The sequence below is a fragment of the Ascaphus truei genome, chromosome 3 (assembly GCF_040206685.1).
Source record: "Ascaphus truei isolate aAscTru1 chromosome 3, aAscTru1.hap1, whole genome shotgun sequence".
Classification (NCBI taxonomy): Eukaryota; Metazoa; Chordata; class Amphibia; order Anura; family Ascaphidae; genus Ascaphus; species Ascaphus truei.
The window spans coordinates 17,504,139-17,512,614 of record NC_134485.1 but is presented as its reverse complement, the minus strand read 5'-3'; positions in this window follow the sequence as shown (position 1 = coordinate 17,512,614).

The following is an 8,476-nucleotide window of genomic DNA, read 5'->3' as shown; positions in this document are numbered from 1 at the left end:
GATGGGCACTATCTCGCTGATTGCCCAAACAAGTCCAGGAGGTCTTCTTTCCAGAGCCCTAGGAGAAATCAGCTGCACGCTATATCAAAGACTGTTTTCTCTGCTTCTCAAGGGAAAGATAACCCTCCTTCGCTACACCCTCACCTCCTAGTTCCTATTATAATCGAGGAAGGAACACATCGTTTCTCAACCACAGTAATGGTCGACTCAGGGGCGGCAGGGAATTTTATGGACATAGAATTTGCCAAGAACAATTCGGTATCATTTGTAGCCAAGGAATCGCCAGAAAGGATGGAAGTCGTTGACAGTTCTCCCTTGAGCTCTGGACCTGTTACCCATGAAAGCAGTAACTTAACACTAATCATGGAGCCCAATCACCAGGAGAAGATTTCATTTGGTCTCATTCCATCACCTTTGTTTCCAGTGATTCTGGGAATTCCATGGCTCATGATCCATAATCCACTAATTGACTGGAAGACAAAGACCCTCACGTTTCCCTCGGAGCACTGTCAGCTAGCCTGTCTACCTAAAACTCCTATACCAGAGTATGTAGGAATACATAAGATTTCCTCGTCTCAAGAAAATCTTCTGCCGGCTCCTTACTCTGAGTTTTTAGATGTGTCTGACAAGAAGAACGCGGATACGCTTCCCCCACATCGCTCTTATGACTGTCCCATTGAATTATTACCGGGTGCTGTCATTCCGTTTGGAAGAATCTATTCCCTCTCAGAACCGGAATTGAAGGTCCTCAATGACTACCTACAGGAGAACCTATCAAAGGGTTTTATCCGACCCTCTACTTCTCCGCAGGCGCTGCGCTCTTCTTCGTGGGAAAGAAAGACGGTTCTCTACGCCCCTGCATTGACTATTGGGAACTAAATAAGATTACAGTGAAGAACAGGTACCCATTACCTCTGATTCCTGAACTATTGGAAAGAATTCGGTCAGCCAAAATCTTTACCAAATTAGATGTCAGAGGAGCGTATAATTTGGTCCGCATTCGACCCGGTGACGTAAGGAAAACAGCCTTCCGAACCCGTTATGGGCACTATGAATATCTGGTGATGCCTTTTGGACTCTGTAATGCCCCTGCTACCTTCCAGCATTTAATCAATGATGTCCTCCGAGAGTTATTGGACCAATTCGTAGTGGCATACCTGGATGACATCCTAGTCTTCTCAGATAACATCATGGATCACCAGAGACATGTCCGAATTGTCCTTCAGCGTCTCCATAAGTACAAATTGTACATCAAGTTCGAAAAATGCGAATTCGAAAAGACCAGCATGCAATTTCTCGGTTACATCATCTCTCCCGAGGGTTTGAGTATGGACCCAGGCAAGATTCAAGCCGTGGTGGAATGGCCAATCCCTCGAAATGAAAAGGACATTCAGAGATTTGTGGGTTTTGCCAATTTCTATAGACGTTTTATTAAAAATTTCTCTGGCATTATTGCCCCACACGGAAAGAATTCCCTTTCAAATGGTCTCCAAAAGTGGATGCGGCATTCGAACAATTGAAGTCACTCTTCACATCTGCCCCTATCCTCATCCATCCAAATCCAGAATTACCATTCATCTTGGAAGTGGATGCATCCGACTCTGCTGTTGGTGCCATTCTGTCACAAAGAATTGGACCCAAGATGCTCCTTCATCCATGTGCCTTTTATTCATACCAAATGTCAACAGCTGAAAAAAATTATGACATCGGAAACAAAGAACTCTTGGCTATAAAAGCTGCATTCTCTGAGTGAAGACATCTACTGAAGGGGGCCAATCACCCAATTACGGTCTTTACGGATCACAGGAACTTAGAATTCATTCGATCTGCAAAGAGACTGTCTGTGCGACAAGCCAGATGGGCTCTCTCCTTTGCAAGATTTCAGTTCCACATCTCATACTGCCCTGGCTCCAAGAATGGGAAAGCCGATGCCTTGTCACAGTCCTTTCCTAATCCTAGTTCAGACAAAGAGCAAGAAGAAACTATTCTTCCAAAAAGAATTTTTTTGGGCGTCACATTCTCCGCCGATCTCCTCACACGAATAAAGGGGGCCTACTCAAATGACTCTTTTCTTAAAAACCCTCCTCCGGAAGCCGAACAATTTCTATGTGATGGTCTCTGGAACTGTAAGGATCGTCTGTTCATCCCTAAGGAGGTAAGATTAGAGGTCCTCCAATTAATGCACGACTCCCGACCCGCTGGTCACCCAGGTGTCCTCAAGACACAGGAACTGTTGTCTCGCTCTTCTTGGTGGCCTAAATTAGCACAAGATGTTAAAGACTATGTATTCTCCTGTGAGACTTGTGCTAGGACCAAGACCCCTCGAGCATCAGCTGTGGGTTTACTGCAGCCTATTCCGGTTCCAACTCGTCCTTGGGGGTCCAGATCAATGGATTTTATTGTTGACCTGCCCCGATCAAGTGGACATAATACCATCCTGGTAGTGGTGGATCGACTTACAAAGATGGCTCACTTCATTGCAGCACAGAATCTTCCTTCTGCAGACCAGACAGCCAAGTTGATTGTGAAAGAGGTGTTTCGGCTTCACGGGGCTCCTGATGAGATCATATCGATAGAGGGGTACAATTCACTTCAAAATTTTGGAGGACCTTCTGTTCCTCTCTAGGAATTCATTTAAATTTATCGTCTGGCTATCATCCACAATCCAATGGCCAGACAGAAAGGACCAATCAGACTTTGGAACAATACTTACGATGTTTTGTTTGTCATCTCCAGGATGACTGGATTGATTTCCTACCATTAGCTGAGTTCTCATACAACAACTCACATCATTCATCGACTCAGAAGAGACCCTTTTTCTCAAATTATGGATTTCATCCAACCTTTATTCCTCGTTTTCCATCTTTGGGCCCCATTCCGGCAGATACAGAGAAACTGGAGACTCTGCGAGACATCCAGGAGACCCTCAAAGAGACACTTCGTGAGACTCAAGTAAAGTACAAAAGAGCAGCAGACCAACACCGCAGACCCTCCCCAGAATTTCAAGTCGTGGATAAAGTCTGGCTTTCTACAAGAAATCTACGTCTAAAGGTTCCAACCATTAAATTGGGTCAAAAATACATCGGCCCATTTTGCATCTCAGCACTAATAAATCCAGTGTCCTTCAGATTGGAGCTTCCTGAGACCATCAAAATACACCCTGTGTTTCATTATTCTCTGCTGAAAACTTTCCGTGAGAATCCGTTTCCTGGACGGAGACTTCCTCCCCTGAACCCGTCCTCGTGGATAACGAAGAGGAATTTATTGTGGAGAGAATTTTGGATTCCAGGTTACACCGAGGGAAACTACAGTACCTGGTTCACTGGGGGGGTTATGGCCCAGCGGAGAGGTCTTGGGAACCCAAAGATTTTGTACATGCTCCACGACTAGTCAAAGCTTTCCACCAGAGATATCCAGACAAGCCTAGCAAGGATCGTCCGGAGAACGCTCTTGGGAGGGGGGAGTAATGTCATATTCTCTAGCCTGCTGTACCCATGCTTGACCACCGGGATTGCTGCCACTCTCAATGTCTTGTTCTAGCCTGCAGTACCTATACTTGTCCACCGGGATTGCTGTTGCTAAACTAAGGAACATTCCAGACTCTGATACCTGACACCTCTGCACCTGTGCTCCACCTCTCAGCCTGCATATATAAACCTCCCTTTCCTGTTCCTCCTTTGCCTGTTTATACTGGTTCCTTAGCTCCTGCAAGGTTCCTGTGTTTACTGCTGTGCTAGCTATTGCTATCATCCTGTTCCAGTCTCCTCATTGCCGACCTCTGCTTGTTACCTGACTTCGCTACTTGCCGCCTGCCTCAGACCCCTGCTTGTTACCTGACTTCGCTATCTGCCGCCTGCCACTGATCTCTGCTTGTGACCCCTACTTCGCTCCCTGCTGTTCCTGCCACTGGGATCCACTTCAGCCGAAGTCCAATCCTTGACAGTATATTTGCCATCTAAACTTATGTATGATTCGGTCTCCTCCTTGTTCTTCAGAGGCTGCGGCCAATTGGGCACCATATTTCACACATGATTGACCTGTCTCCAAGTTGTCACTATGTGGGAACAGATCTTCCAAATTAATTTGAGAGATAGTGGGGGCTGGGATCCCCCTTCACCTGGGGTTCGCCTTACTTAATAGACAGTCTGAGATGATTTGGGGAGAAAATGCTTAACATTTTCATGATTGCATTTTGGACAGTTTCACACATCAATTGAAATGAATTCCCTCAAGGTTTAGGGGAACTAGCAATGCAATTATCGGAATACCTCTTACATACGCCAACATTTTATTCCAGCATTTCGCTAAATTATTGATAAACCTAAAGCAAACCAATGTGTTGCCTGAAATGTTTAAACAACTTATCTGTCTACATACGGTAGGTTCCCAAAAATTGATGAAAATGTTATAGCGCTGTAGACATAAAGGAACAGCATCATGAAACTGTTTTTTTAAAAGTGTTGATTTCTGTTCTGTTTCAATTCTTATTTTGATTTACAGAGGTAGTCAGACTTGCTGTTTTTGGTGCCGTGATCATATGCAGCGGTGTTGCGGTCCAGCAGCAGTGGCCCAGAAAACAGAAAGCAGCCCGGGAGGATTACTCTGTGGGGGTCCCTGCTTCTCAATGGGACCCCCCAGCTTTAATTCTCCCAGGCCATAAGCCAGTAGTGGGATAGTCTGGAAGAGCTGTGCAGAGAGAGCATAAAGAAGCAGTCTCTCTCTGTGTCTCCACGAGTAGCTCTTATGGTAAGTGACGCAGTGATAAGCAGTCTCAAGTCTGTCCAGCCCTCTGATGATGTAGATGCCCAAATATGGGATCTACATCATGAACACAGTAGAGGGAGAAAGGGGTTGCACCCCATATGGCCATCCCCTGACCTCACCAGAGAGACAAGGGGTTAACTGGACTGCGGTCCAGGGATGTGTTTTGCACCGTGTTATACCTTGAAAATGTATGTTCCCCTGTTCCCATGTTTCACCTTTAATGTTGTTTCCAAGGCAGGGATAAAATCCTGCAGAGATTCCTTTGCACAAAGGGAAGCAGATGGTCAGAGGGGCGACCCAATGTCTAGAGACAAAGTATTAATCAACAGACTCTGCCAGTCTAATTGCTACTTGAGGGCGGAGAATCATCAAACTGGAGTGGTTTGTAAGTGTTATGTCTACACCTACAAACAATGCAGATCCTTCCAGATACTTCATTTGGTAGACTGATCGTTGCCCCTGATTTAATTATGGGGCTACCCATAGAGTCCCAGTACACATGGGCTAATTAGCTGGGGGGCATGGGTTAATCTGTGTCTCCACGTTAGGGATTGGATACAGGTAATTGTCACCAATAGTCTATATTCAATGTTAAGAATAGGGTTACACAGGTATTTAAACTGTGTCAACCCTACAGTTTTTAGTTCTTCTTCTGATACCATCTTGAATGTCACCGGATTGCTGGAGAATTGCTAGCTGATACTTCTCCATCCCCCAACCCTAAGTAAGTGTTACCTTCTTGTCTGTTAATTGTACTATATTGCTGTGTTCACCTTATTTAAGGAATAAATTATATTTTATTATATCTAAGCCTCGTTCAGTTCAACCCAGATATTTGGTGTTCATTATATCTTGTCATAAGCTACCGTGACAAACACAAGAGTACCACATTCGGTCATCTATCTCATCAAGGTCCTGTCCAACGCCCTTGATGACGTACTGCACCGACACACTTTATTCGAGCAAATACCCGGTATGTACCTGGCAGGTACCTGGAATGCGCCGCTCCTCACCTCTGACAAGCCCCGTTGCATTTGCCTTCCCAGCCTGGGTTCATGCCTGGCTAATGGGCGGCTGATCTGTTAAATGATAATGATTAGGATTTAATAGGCTGCAATGCTTCGCGTGTCTACCAGATGGCATAAATTCATGAATTGTAATGCAGTATATATATATATACTGTGCAGTATTGCAGCCAGAGGGAATAAAAAGCTTCAATCCCTGCCTGGAAAATAACTCAATGCACTCGGGCAGAAAACAGTCACAAACCTCAATACACCCGGGTATACCCGAATTCGTGGGACTAGCCGAGCTCGAATAAAGTGTGTCGCCAGTGTAGATGACCGAATGTGGTCTTCTAGTGTTTCGCATTGTAATGAAGAGGGCATTGAATCAATCTGGCACTCAAGATGTTAATGTTGATTACAAATTGTGAAAAAAATAAAATAATTTTTTTTTATGGCTTGTCAAGCCAGGTCTGTGTTGTATAGGACAGAGGTTATCTCAAGTCAACATCTGTTTTGCCAGAGATGAGATTAAAATATGTATTTCCTGACACTAGAATAAACAGGATTTTTTTAAATGTACCACAGTTCCTGGAGATGGAGATTGCGCTCGTCTGGGATCTTCAGGGAGATTCCTCTGGAAGGTCTCCTCTCCCGCTGCTCCCTCTCCCTCCGGTGATCAGCTGGCCAAGTAACAGTCCAAAATGCAAAAAAGAGATGGGAGGTGGAGCGCAGAGAAAGAAAATACCAGGGTGAGACAGGGTCAATTTAATGTAACAAAACACAGAATTACTTACAATTGGTAAAACAGCAGCATGTAGATACTCCCACAGAAATCTGGTCTGCGTCTATTAGGTTACCCCCGTCCTGACTGCGACACACTGCTTCAGTCACACAGGGTCCTTGACCCGGAACCGGAAGTGTAGCGACCGAGTGATAGGCGAGCTCTCTCGGGCCGTGGCAAAGGCTATAGCAATAGCAACAGCCACTCGAGACTGACGGCAGGATTCCGGCAAATACAGAGAATAGGGAGATTCTACTGTGCTAGAAAATGCACTCCTACCCAGGAGTGCAACATAAAAGTATTTAAACAACCCTCAACGCGTTTCGCACAGTATAGCGCTTCGTTCACATTAGGTATTATTGTATTTATTATTTGTATATGTAAATATGTTCAGTGTTTGTATATGTATACTATACATCATTAGTCACATTCACCATTGGGAAGTATTTTAAAAGTATGTTTTGACACATGCATTTTGTGTTGGTTAATCGGGTGGTGACCTATATAAGACCACCTCCTGCAATACCCTAATAACTCCTGACCATGCTGCTGTTTTACCAATTGTAAGTAATTCTGTGTTTTGTTGTTACATTAAATTGACCCTGTCTCACCCTGGTATTTTCTTTCTCTGCGCTCCACCTCCCATCTCTTTTTTGCATTTTTTTTAATGTACCTTCAAAGACATTCTTTGGAAGGGTCAGGGGGCGGGGTTAAAAAGGTATTCCCAAAAGAGTAAATGTATTAAATATGAAGCTATATTGGCCCTGACACCTATTCTGCAGAATAGCGCACATTCATAACTAGTCCCTAGTTCCTCCAAGGTCAACATTTTAGCATTTTAAACATTGCACTTTCACAAATATGCAAATGTCATTGATGTTTGCAAAGAGAACTGCGAGACTCATCTCTAATGCTAAATGTAATAATGATAATCCCCAGCACCCAGAGTTAAATAAAAAGAGACAAAAATCAGCATCATTAATCTGAAGTGTATTGTGATTATAGACGTATCATATAATTTGACGCATAGAAAATAGAATTTTTTTTAGCCTATTTTCTATGCTTAATATGTTTGGGAATTGTGTCTGGGAGGTTTACTTTAGACATTTGGGGCCATTGTTCAATTGTTCAATGAATACTACTTGGTTATTCTCAGGAGTCCAAATAAAAGAGGAGGGGAATCATTCTCATTTGTAACAATGAATTCTGTATGGTAACATGGCTAATCTTCCACAGTAATCGTCACATAATTAGGGGGACAATGTTTCGAGGAACAACGGCCGTTCTTCAAGTCCATTCCCACATTCCAAATATTTCAAATGAAATGTTGTATTTCCCTTGATTCCAATGTCCAGTTCTGTGATAGCAAAAAAGTCTGTCTTATTTCTCTGTATATCTGTGTATGTATCTAAAGCTGCAAGAAGTGCACTCCGCCTGACTCCTCTAATTGCTGATTGTAGTACTACTTCATAGCCTGTGGTAGTATACAATAAGCCGTTCTTGCTCTCAGTTGAGGAAATGGAAATAAGGGATAAGTTTGTACAGACTGGCAAGCAGACAACAAAGGGAAACTTTTGCTAATAGTTTTTATTGAATGAATTTGTAAAATGTTCTTATTTCTCTTTCTTCAATTAACCCAGCACCACAATAATCAGCATTGTGGTCTCATCACATAAAAAGAAACATTTATTTTGAAGATAAATACTCACATACAAAAATAGTACAAAATGGCGGTGATGTTCCAAATATCTCATAATATTCTTAATGACAGTTAAATAGTTTTCTGTTTCTGAGTGCAATTCTTGTATTTGATCTTAATATCATGATAAAACTTCTCTCCATCTCTTGGTATTAATCCATCTCTCTCCCATCCTTCTGGTGTAATCTCTCTGTTCTCCTCCTTGTGTAATCTTTCTGTTCTCCT